This window comes from Arachis stenosperma, chromosome 1 (genome assembly GCF_014773155.1).
Source record: "Arachis stenosperma cultivar V10309 chromosome 1, arast.V10309.gnm1.PFL2, whole genome shotgun sequence".
Taxonomy (NCBI): domain Eukaryota; kingdom Viridiplantae; phylum Streptophyta; class Magnoliopsida; order Fabales; family Fabaceae; genus Arachis; species Arachis stenosperma.
In genome coordinates, this window is record NC_080377.1 from 17,942,674 (window position 1) to 17,955,266 (window position 12,593).

Below are 12,593 nucleotides of genomic sequence, written 5' to 3' on the forward strand. Positions count from 1 at the left end.
GTTGTCCCATGTTGGAACTCAATTCTCCTAGGGAGGTGTTTAGTTGCTCCCAATAGCCTTGTGGAGGAAAGTGCATCCCTTGAGGTATCTCAGGGATCTCATGATGAGAGGGGTCTCTTGTTTGCTCCATCCTTTTCTTGGTGATGGGCTTGTCCTCATCAATGGAGGTGTCTCCTTCTATGTCAACTCCTACTGAATAACAGAGGTGACAAATGAGATGAGGAAAGGTTAGCCTTGACAGGGTGGAAGACTTGTCCGCCACTTTATAGAGTTCTTGGGCTATAACCTCATGAACTTCCACTTCTTCTCCAATCATGATGCTATGAATCATGATGGCCCGGTCTAGAGTAACTTCGGACCGGTTGCTAGTGGGAATGATTGAGCGTTGGATAAACTCCAACCATCCTCTAGCCACGGGTTTGAGGTCATGCCTTCTCAATTGAACCGGCTTGCCTCTTGAATCTCTCTTCCATTGTGCGCCCTCTTCACATATGACTGTGAGGACTTGGTCCAACCTTTGATCAAAGTTGACCCTTCTAGTGTAAGGATGTTCATCTCCTTGCATCATGGGCAAGTTGAATGCTAACCTTACATTTTCCGGACTGAAATCCAAGTATTTCCCCCGAACCATAGTAAGATAATTCTTTGGATCCGGGTTCACACTTTGATCATGGTTCTTGGTGATCCATGCATTGGCATAGAACTCTTGAACCATCAAGATTCCGACTTGTTGAATGGGGTTGGTAATCACTTCCCAACCTCTTCTTCGGATCTCATGGCGGATCTCCGGATATTCACCCTTTTTGAGTGAAAAGGGGACCTCGGGATCACCTTTTTCAAGGCCACAACTTCATAGAAGTGGTCTTGATGCACCCTTGAGATGAATCTATCCATCTCCCATGACTCGGAGGTGGAAGCTTTTGCCTTCCCTTTCCACTTTCTAGAGGTTTCTCCGGCCTTGGATGCCATAAATGGTTATGGAAAAACGAAAAAGCAACGCTTTTACCACACCAAACTTAAAAGGTTTGCTCGTCCTCGAGCAAAAGAAGAAAGAAGAGAGTAGAAGAAGAAGAAATGAGGAAGAAGGAGATGGCTTATGTTTTCGGCCAAGGAGGGGGGAAGTGGTGATTTGGTTGTGTGAAAATGAAGGATTGAAGAAGGGTATTTATAGGAGAGATGGGAGATGGGGTTCGGCCATTATGGGTGGGTTTGGGAGGGAAAGTGGTTTGAATTTGAAGGGTGAGGTTGGTGGGGTTTTATGAAGGATGGCTGTGAGTGGTGAAGAGAAAGATGGGATTTGATAGGTGAAGGGGTTTTGGGGAAGAGGTATTGAGGTGATTGGTGAATGGGGGAAGAAGAGAGAGAGTGGTGGTGGGGTTGGTGGGGATCCTGTGGGGTCCACAGATCCTGTGGTGTCAAGGAAAAGTCATCCCTGCACCAAATGTTGCTCAAAATCACGTTTTGAGCCATTTCTGGCGTTAAACGCCGGGCTGGTGCCCATTCCTGGCGTTTAACGCCAGGTTCTTGCCCTTTTCTGGCGTTTAACGCCAGTCTGGTGTCCCTTTCTGGCGTTAAACGCCCAGAATGGTGCCAGACTGGGCGTTAAACGCCCAACTGCTAGGTTTACTGGCGTTTGAACGCCAGCAACATCTTCCTCCAGGGTGTGCTGTTTTTCTTCCTGTTTTTCATTCTGTTTTTGCTTTTTCAATGGATTTTGTGACTTCTTATGATCATCAACCTACAAAAAACATAAAATAACAAAGAGAAATATATAAAATATAATCATTGGGTTGCCTCCCAACAAGCGCTTCTTTAATGTCAGTAGCTTGACAGAGGGCTCTCATGGAGCCTCACAGATACTCAGAGCAATGTTGGGACCTCCCAACACCAAACTTAGAGTTTGAATGTGGGGGTTCAACACCAAACTTAGAGTTTGGTTGTGGCCTCCCAACACCAAACTTAGAGTTTGACTGTGGGGGCTCTGTTTGACTCTGAATTGAGAGAAGTTCTTCATGCTTCTTCTCTATGGTGACAGAGGGATATCCTTGAGCCTTAAACACATAGGATTCTTCATTCACTTGAATGATCAGTTCACCTCCATCAACATCAATCACAGCCTTTGCTGTGGCTAGGAAGGGTCTGCCAAGGATGATAGATTCATCCATGCACTTCCCAGTCTCTAGGACTATGAAATCAGTAGGAATGTAATGGTCTTCAACCTTTACCAAAACATTCTCTACAAGTCCATGAGCTTGTTTTCTTGAGTTGTCTGCCATCTCTAATGAGATTCTTGCAGCTTGCACCTCAAAGATCCCTAGCTTCTCCATTACAGAGAGAGGCATGAGGTTCACACTTGACCCTAAGTCACACAGGGTCTTCTTGAAGGTCATGGTGCCTATGGTACAAGGTATGGAAAACTTCCCAGGATCTTGTCTCTTTTGAGGTAATTTCTGCCTAGACAAGTCATCCAGTTCTTTGGTGAGCAAAGGAGGTTCAGTCTCCCAAGTCTCATTTCCAAATAACTTGTCATTTAGCTTCATGATTGCTCTAAGGTATTTAGCAACTTGCTCTTCAGTGACATACTCATCCTCTTCAGAGGAAGAATACTCATCAGAGCTCATGAAAGGCAGAAGTAAGTCCAATGGAATCTCTATGGTCTCATTTTGAGCCTCAGATTCCCATGGTTCCTCATTGGGGAACTCATTGGAGGTCAGTGCACGCCCATTGAGGTCTTCCTCAGTGGCGTCCTCTTCCTCTCTTTCCTCTCCAGTTTCGGCCATGGTTATGGCTTTGCACTCTCCTTTTGGATTTTCTTCTGTATTACTTGGGAGAGTACTTGGAGGGAGTTCAGTAATTTTCTTGCTCAGCTGTCCCACTTGTGCTTCCAAATTCCTAATGGAAGACCTTGTTTCAGTCATGAAACTTTGAGTGGTTTTGATTAGATCAGAGACCATGGTTGCTAAGTCAGAGGGGTTCTGCTTAGAATTCTCTGTCTGTTGCTGAGAAGATGATGGAAAAGGCTTGCCATTGCTAAACCTATTTCTTCCACCATTGTTGTTATTGAAACCTTGTTGAGGTCTCTCTTGATTCTTCCATGAGAAATTTGGGTGATTTCTCCATGAAGAATTATAGGTGTTTCCATAGGGTTCTCCTAGGTAGTTCACCTCTTCCATTGAAGGGTTCTCAGGATCATAAGCTTCTTCCTCAGATGAAGCATCCTTAGTACTGCTTGGTGCATTTTGCATTCCAGACAGACCTTGAGAAATCAAATTGACTTGTTGAGTCAATATCTTGTTCTGAGCCAGTATGGCATTCAGAGTGTCAATCTCAAGAACTCCTTTCTTCTGACTAGTCCCATTGTTCACAGGATTTCTTTCAGAAGTGTACATGAATTGGTTATTTGCAACCATTTCAATTAGCTCTTGAGCCTCTGTAGGCGTCTTCTTTAGATGAAGAGATCCTCCAGCAGAGCTATCCCAGGACATCTTGGATAGTTCAGAGAGACCATCATAGAAAATACCTATGATGCTCCATTCAGAAAGCATGTCTGAGGGACACCTTCTGATTAATTGTTTGTATCTTTCCCAAGCTTCATAGAGGGATTCTCCATCCTTTTGTCTGAAGGTTTGGACTTCCACTCTAAGCTTACTCCATTTTTGAGGTGGAAAGAACTTTGCCAAGAAGGCATTGACTAGCTTTTCCCAAGAGTCCAGGCTATCTTTAGGTTGTGAGTCCAACCATATTCTAGCTCTGTCTCTTACAGCAAAAGGGAATAGCATCAGTCTATAGACCTCAGGGTCAACCCCATTAGTCTTGACTGTGTCACAGATTTGCAAGAACTCAGCTAAAAACTGATGTGGATCTTCCATTGGAAGTCCATGGAACTTGCAATTCTGTTGCAGTAGAGAAACCAACTGAGGCTTAAGCTCAAAGTTGTTTGCTCCAATGGCAGGGATAGAGATGCTTCTCCCATAGAAGTCGGGAGTAGGTGCAGTAAAGTCACCCAGCACCTTCCTTGCATTGTTGGCATTGTTGTTATTTTCGGCTACCATGTCTTCTTCTTCTTTGAAGAATTCGGTTAGGTCCTCTACAGAGAGTTGTGCCTTAGCTTCTCTTAGCTTTCGCTTCAAGGTCCTTTCAGGTTCAGGGTCAGCTTCAACAAGAATGCCTTTGTCTCTGCTCCTGCTCATATGAAAGAGAAGAGAACAAGAAGATATGGAATCCTCTATGTCACAGTATAGAGATTCCTTGAGGTGTCAGAGGTAAAGAAAAATAGAAAAAGGAGGTAGAAGAATTCGAACTTGATTAGATAGAGTTCGAATTGTGCATTAAGAAGGAGTAGTACTCCATAAATAGAAGGATGTGAGAAGGAGGGAAGAGAATTTTCGAAAATTCAATTAAAAAGATTTTGAAAACATTTTGAAAAATTGATTGATAATTTTCGAAAATTCAAAGTGAAAAGAAATCAAGTGATTTTTGAAAAAGATTTTGAAATTAGAAATTAAGAAGATTTGATTGAAAACTAATTTGAAAAAGATGTGGTTAAGAAGATATGATTGGTTCTAAAAAGATGTGATTGAGGAGATATGATTTGAAAACAATTAAAAAAGATATGATTTGAAAACAATTTTAAAAAGATTTGATTTTAAAAATTAATAACTTGCCTAACAAGAAAAGATATGATTCAAACATTAAACCTTTCTCAACAGAAAAGGCAACAAACTTGAGATGTTCAATCAAATCATTAATTGTTAGTAAGTATCTTTGAAAAAGGAAAGAAATTGATTTTGAAAACATTTGATTGAAAAGATATGATTTGAAAAAGATTTGATTTTGAAAAACTTTGAAAATTTGAAAAAAAATTGATTTTGAAAACAAAATCTTCCCCCTTTGCCATCCTGGCGTTAAACGCCCAGAATGGTATCCATTCTGGCGTTTAACGCCCAAAATGTACCCTTTTTGGGCGTTAAACGCCCAACCAGGTACCCTGGCTGGCGTTTAAACGCCAGTCTGTCTTCTTCACTGGGCATTTTCGAATGCTCAGCTTTTTCTGTATAATTTCTCTGCAGTATGTTCTGAATCTTCAATTCTTTGTATTATTGACTTGAAAAGACACAAATTAAAAATATTTTTGGATTTTTAATAATCAAAATGCAACAAGAATCAAATAACAATGCATGCAAGACACCAAACTTAGCAGTTTGTATACTACTGACACTACATGAGACACATAAACACTCAAGTCAAAAGAATTCAAAGATCAGAGTAAGGAATCATCAAGAATTACTTGAAGATCCTTGAGACACATGAATGAATGTATGCAATTGACACCAAACTTAAGATGAGACACTAGACTCAAGCAAGAAACATAAAATCTTTTTGGTTTTTATGATTTTGTGAAATTTTTTTGTGTTTTTCGAAAATTAAGTGGAAAAAGATATCAAAATTCTTAATGAGAATTTCAGGAATCAGTGCAATGCTAGTCTAAGACTCCGGTCCAGGAATTAGACATGGCTTCTCAGCCAGCCAAGCTTTCAAAGAAAGCTTTGGTCCAAAACACTAGACATGGCCAAAGGCCAGCCAAGCCTTAGCAGATCACTGCTCCAAAAGCAAGATTGATAAAAAAAAAAATCACAAGCTTTTGTGATGATAAGTTGAAACCTCGGTTCAATGAGATTAGACATGGCTTCTCAGCCAGCCAGATTTCAACAAATCATCATGAAACTCTAGAATTCATCTTCAAGAATTTCGAAAAAAAATAAATACCTAATTTAAGCAACAAGATGAACCGTCAGTTGTCCATACACGAACAATCCCCGGCAACGGCGCCAAAAACTTGGTGCACGAAATTGTGATCAATACTTTGTCCATACTCAAATAATCCCCGGTAATGGCTCCAAAGACTTGGTGCTCAATACCATGGCATAAACACAACTTCGCACAACTAACCAGCAAGTGCACTGGGTCGTCCAAGTAATAAACCTTACGTGAGTAAGGGTCGATCCCACGGAGATTGTTGCTATGAAGCAAGCTATGGTCACCTTGTAAATCTCAGTCAGGCAGACTCAAATGGGTATAGTGATAAACGAATAAAGCATAGAGATAAAGATAGAGATACTTATGTATATCATTGGTGAGAGCTTCAGATAAGCGTATGAAGATGCCTTCCCTTCCGTCTCTCTGCTTTCCTACAGTCTTCATCCAATCCTTCTTACTCCTTTCCATGGCAAGCTCGTGTAGGGTTTCACCGTTGTCAGTGGCTACCTCCCATCCTCTCAGTGAAAACGATTGCATATGCTCTGTCACAGCATAGCGGAATTCAGCTGTCGGTTCTCGGTCAGGCCGGAATAAAATCCATCGATTCTTTTGCGTCTGTCACTAACGCCCCGCCTGCTAGGAGTTTGAAGCACGTCACAGTCATTCAATCATTGAATCCTACTCAGAATACCACAGACAAGGTTAGACCTTCCGGATTCTCTTGAATGCCGCCATCAGTTCTCGCCTATACCACGAAGATTCCAGTTAAAGAATCCAAGAGATATTCACTAAGCCTCGTACGCTTGTAGAACAAGAATGGTTGTCAGTCACCTTGTTCATAGGTGAGAATGGTGATGAGTGCCAATCATCACCTTCATCAAGTTGAAGAACAAGTGATATCTTGGACAAAGAACAAGCGGAATTGAATAGAAGAACAATAGTAATTGCATTAATACTCGAGGTACAGCAGAGCTCCACACCTTAATCTATGGTGTGTAGAAACTCCACCGTTGAAAATACATAAGAACAAGGTCTAGGCATGGCCGTGAGGCCAGCCTCCCAGTGATCTAAGATAGCATAAAACTCAAAGATAGCTACCCAGATGTCAAATACAATAGTAAAAGGTCCTACTTATAGAAAACTAGTAGCCTAAGGTGTACAAAGATGAGTAAATGACATAAAAATCCACTTCCGGGCCCACTTGGTGTGTGCTTGGGCTGAGCAATGAAGCATTTTCGTGTAGAGACTCTTCTTGGAGTTAAACGCCAGCTTTTATGCCAGTTTGGGCGTTTAACTCCCATTTAGGTGCCAGTTCCGGCGATTAACGCTGGAATTTCTGTAGGTGACTTTGAACGCCGGTTTGGGCCATCAAATCTTGGGCAAAGTATGGACTATCATATATTGTTGGAAAGCCCAGGATGTCTACTTTCCAACACCGTTGAGAGCGCGCCAATTGGGCTTCTGTAGCTCCAGAAAATCCACTTCGAGTGCAGGGAGGTAAGAATCCAACAGCATCTGCAGTCCTTTTGAGTCTCTGGATCAGATTTTTGCTCAGGTCCCTCAATTTCAGCCAGAAAATACCTGAAATCACAGAAAAACACACAAACTCATAGTAAAGTCCAGAAAAGTGAATTTTAATTAAAAACTAATAAAAATATACTAAAAACTAACTAGATCACACTAAAAACATACTAAAAACAATGCCAAAAAGCGTACAAATTATCCGCTCATCATCAACTCCAACTGAATAACAGAGGTGACAAATGAGATGAGGAAAGGCTAACCTTGCCAAGGTAGAGGACTTGTCCGCCACCTTATAGAGTTCTTTGGCTATAACCTCATGAACTTCCACTTCCTCTCCAATCATGATACTATGAATTATGATGGCCCGGTCTATAGTAACTTCGGACCGGTTGCTAGTGGGAATGATTGAGCGTTGGATAAACTCCAACCATCCTCTAGCCACGGGCTTGAGGTCATGCCTTCTCAATTGAACCGGCTTCCCTCTTGAATCTCTCTTCCATTGGGCGCCCTCTTCACAAATGTCAGTGAGGACTTGGTCCAACCTTTGATCAAAGTTGACCCTTCTAGTGTAAGGGTGTTCATCTCCTTGCATCATGGGCAAGTTAAATGCCAACCTTACATTTTCTGGACTAAAATCTAAGTATTTCCCCCAAACCATTGTAAGCCAATTCTTTGGGTCCGGGTTCACACTTTGATCATGGCTCTTGGTGATCCATGCATTGGCATAAAACTCTTGAACCATTAAGATTCCGATTTGTTGAATGGGATTGGTAAGAACTTCCCAACCTCTTCTTCTAATCTCATGTCGGATCTCCGGATATTCACTCTTTTTGAGTTTGAAAGGGACCTCGGGGATCACCTTCTTCAAGGCCACAACTTCATAGAAGTGGTCTTGATGCACCCTTGAGATGAATCTCTCCATCTCCTATGACTCGGAGGTGAAAGCTTTTGCCTTCCCTTTCCTCTTTCTAGAGGTTTCTCCGGCCTTGGATGCCATAAATGGTTATGGAAAAACAAAAAGCAATGCTTTTACCACACCAAACTTAAATGGTTTGCTCGTCCTCGAGCAAAAGAAGAAAGAAGAGAGTAGAAGAAGAAGAAATAAAGGAGAGGGAAGTGGCTTATGGTTCGGCCAAAGGGGGAGAAGTAGTGTTTAGGTTGTGTGAAAATGAGGGGGTGAAGATGGGTTTATATAGGGGTGGAGAGAGGGGTAGGGTTCGGCCATTATGGGTGGGTTTGGGTGGGAAGGTGGTTTGAATTTTGAATGGTGAGGTAGGTGGGGTTTTATGAAGGATGGATGTGAGTGGTGAAGAGAAATATGGGGTTTGATAGGTGAGGGGTTTTTGGGGAAGAGTGGTTGAGGTGATTGGTGAATGGGTGAAGAAGAGAGAGGGTGGTGGGGTAGGTGGGGATCCTGTGGGGTCCACAGATCCTGAGGTGTCAAGGAAAATTCAACCCTGCACCAAGTGTTGTGCAAAAATGCACCCTTTGCCAATTCTGGCGTTAAATGCCGGGCTGGTGCCCATTTCTGGCGTTTAACGCCAGGTGCTTGCCCTTTTCTGGCGTTTAACGCCAGTCTGGTGCCCCTTTCTGGCGTTAAATGCCCAGAATGGTGCCAGACTGGGCGTTAAACGCCCAACTGCTACCCTTACTGGCGTTTAAACGCCAGCAAATTCTCCTCCAGGGTGTGCTGTTTTTCTTTCTGTTTTTCATTCTGTTTTTGCTTTTTCAATTGATTTTGTGACTTCTCATGATCATCAACCTACAGAAAACATAAAATAACAAAGAAAAATAGATAAAATATAACATTGGGTTGCCTCCCAACAAGCGCTTCTTTAATGTCAGTAGCTTGACAGAGGGCTCTCATGGAGCCTCAAAGATACTCAGAGCAATGTTGGAACCTCCCAACACCAAACTTAGAGTTTGAATGTGGGGGTTCAACACCAAACTTAGAATTTGGTTGTGGCCTCCCAACACCAAACTTAGAGTTTGACTGTGAGGGCTCTGTTTGACTCTGTTTTGAGAGAAGCTCTTCATGCTTCCTCTCCATGTTGACAGAGGGATATCCTTGAGCCTTAAACACAAAGGATTCTTCATTCACTTGAATGATCAGTTCACCTCTATCAACATCAATCACAGCCTTTGCTGTGGCTAGGAAGGGTCTGCCAAGGATGATGGATTCATCCATGCACTTCCCAGTCTCTAGGACTATGAAATCAGCAGGGATGTAATGGTCTTCAATTTTTACTAGAACATCCTCTACAAGTCCATAAGCTTGTTTTCTTGAATTGTCTGCCATCTCTAGTGAGATTCTTGCAGCTTGCACCTCAAAGATCCCTAGCTTCTCCATTACAGAGAGAGGCATGAGGTTTATACTTGACCCTAAGTCACACAGAGCCTTCTTAAAGGTCATGGTGCCTATGGTACAAGGTATTGAAAACTTCCCAGGATCTTGTCTCTTTTGAGGTAATTTCTGCCTAGACAAGTCATCCAGTTCTTTGGTGAGCAAAGGGGGTTCATCCTCCCAAGTCTCATTACCAAATAACTTGTCATTTAGCTTCATGATTGCTCCAAGGTATTTAGCAACTTGCTCTTTAGTGACATACTCATCCTCTTCAGAGGAAGAATACTCATCAGAGCTCATGAATGGCAGAAGTAAATCCATTGGAATCTCTATGGTCTCAGTGTGAGCCTCAGATTCCCATGGTTTCTCATTGGGGAACTCATTGGAGGCCAGTGGACGTTCATTGAGGTCTTTCTCAGTGGCGTTCACTGCCTCTTCCTCCTCTCCAAATTCGGCCATGTTGATGGCTTTGCACTCTGCTTTTGGATTTTCTTCTGTATTCCTTGGAAGAGTACTAGGAGGGAGTTTAGTAATTTTCTTGCTCAGCTGTCCCACTTGTGCCTCCAAATTCCTAATGGAGGACCTTGTTTCATTCATGAAACTTTGAGTGGTTTTGATTAGATCAGAGACCATGGTTGCTAAGTCAGAGTGGTTCTGCTTAGAGTTCTCTGTCTGTTGCTGAGAAGATGATGAAAAAGGCTTGTCATTGCTAAACCTGTTTCTTCCACCATTATTATTGTTGAAACCTTGTTGAGGTCTCTGTTGATCCTTCCATGAGAAATTTGGATGATTTTTCCATGAAGAATTATAGGTGTTCCCATAGGGTTCTCCCATGTAATTCACCTCTTCTATTGAAGGGTTCTCAGGATCATAAGCTTCTTCTTCAGATGAAGCATCTTTAGTACTGCCTGGTGCATTTTGCATTCCAGACAGACTTTGAGAAATCAAATTGACTTGCTGAGTCAATATTTTGTTCTGAGCCAGTATGGCATTCAGAGTATCAATCTCAAGAACTCCTTTCTTCTGATTTGTCCCATTGTTCACAGGATTCCTTTCAGAAGTGTACATGAATTGGTTATTTGCAACCATTTCAATTAGTTCTTGAGCTTCTGTAGGCGTCTTCTTCAGATGAAGAGATCCTCCAGCAGAGCTATCCACAGAAATCTTGGATAGTTCAGAGAGACCATCATAGAAAATACCTATGATGCTCCATTCAGAAAGCATGTCAGAAGGACATTTTCTGATCAATTGTTTGTATCTTTCCCAAGCTTCATAGAGGGATTCTCCTTCCTTCTGTCTGAAGGTTTGGACTTCCACTCTAAGCTTACTCAATTTTTGAGGTGGAAAGAACTTTGCCAAGAAGGCATTGACTAGCTTTTCCCAAGAGTTCAGGATGTCTTTAGGTTGTAAGTCCAACCATATCCTAGCTCTGTCTCTTACAGCAAAAGGGAATAGCATAAGTCTGTAGACCTCAGGGTCAACCCCATTAGTCTTGACAGTGTCACAGATTTGCAAGAACTCAGCTAAAAACTGATGAGGATCTTCCAATGGAAGTCCATGGAACTTGCAATTCTGTTGCATTAGAGAAACTAATTGAGGCTTAAGCTCAAAGTTGTTTGCTCCAATGGCAGGGATAGAGATGCTTCTCCCATAGAAGTCGGGAGTAGGTGCAGTAAAGTCACCCAGCACCTTCCTTGCATTGTTGGCATTGTTGTTGTTTTCGGCTGCCATGGGTTCTTCTTCTTTGAAGATTTCTGTTAGGTCCTCTACAGAGAGTTGTGCTTTAGCTTCTCTTAGCTTTCGCTTCAATGTCCTTTCAGGTTCAGGGTCAGCCTCAACAAGAATGCTTTTGTCTTTGCTCCTGCTCATATGCAAGAGAAGAGAACAAGAAAATGTGGAATCCTCTATGTCACAGTATAGAGATTCCTTGAGGTGTCAGAGGAAAAGAAAAATAGAAGGAAGAGGTAGAAGAATTCGAACTTAGTGAGATAGAGTTCGAATTGTGCATTGAGGAGGAGTGGTACTCCATAAATAGAAGGATGTGAGAAGAAGGGAAGTAATTTTTCGAAAATAAAGTCAAACATTTTGAAAAATATTTTGAAGAAGATATGATTGAAAACTTTTTTGAAAAAGATGTGATTGAGAAGATATGATTTGAAAAACAATTTAAAAAGATTTGATTTTAAAAATTAATGACTTGCCTAACAAGAAAAGATATGATTCAAACATTAAACCTTTCTCAACAGAAAAGGCAACATACTTGAAATGTTCAATCAAATCATTAATTGTTTAGCAAGTATCTTTGAAAAAGGAAAGAAATTGATTTTGAAAAAGATTTGATTGAAAAGATATGATTTGAAAAAGATTTGATTTTGAAAAACTTTGAAAACTTAAAAAAATCTGAATTAAAAACAGAATCTTCCCTCTTGTGCCATCCTGGCGTTAAACGCCCAGAATGGTGCACATTCTGGCGTTTAACGCCCAAAGCTCTACCCTTTTGGGTGTTAAACGCCCAGCCAGGCACCCTAGCTGGCGTTTAAACGCCAGTTTTTCCTTCTTCACTGGGCGTTTTGAACGCCCAGCTTTTTCTGCATAATTCCTCTGTTGCATGTACTGAATCTTCAGTTCCCTGTATTATTGACTTGAAAATAGAACCAAGATCAAATAAACAATGCATGCAAGACACCAAACTTAAAATAAGACACTGGACTCAAACAAGAAACATAAAATATTTTTGGTTTTTATGATTTTGTAAATTTTTTTTTGGATTTTTTGAAAATTAAGTGGAAAAGAAAATAAAGGTATCAAAATTCTTAATGAGAATTCCAGGAATCATGCAATGCTAGTCTAAGACTTCGGTCCAGGAATTAGACATGGCTTCACAGCCAGCCAAGCTTTCAAAGAAAGCTTCGGTCCAAAACACTAAACATGGCCAATGGCCAGCCAAGCCTTAGCAGATCATTGCTCC

The 12,593-nt window shown here is 41.5% G+C and overlaps 1 non-coding gene across 1 annotated transcript; it reads left to right on the top strand.

Annotated features, from left to right (window-relative positions):
• The first annotated feature begins 10,843 nt into the window (after positions 1 to 10,843).
• On the top strand, positions 10,844 to 10,951 carry LOC130949821 (small nucleolar RNA R71). Its single transcript, XR_009073468.1, has one exon. It is a non-coding gene; the product is annotated as a small nucleolar RNA R71 (small nucleolar RNA).
• Positions 10,952 to 12,593: the final 1,642 nt, after the last annotated feature.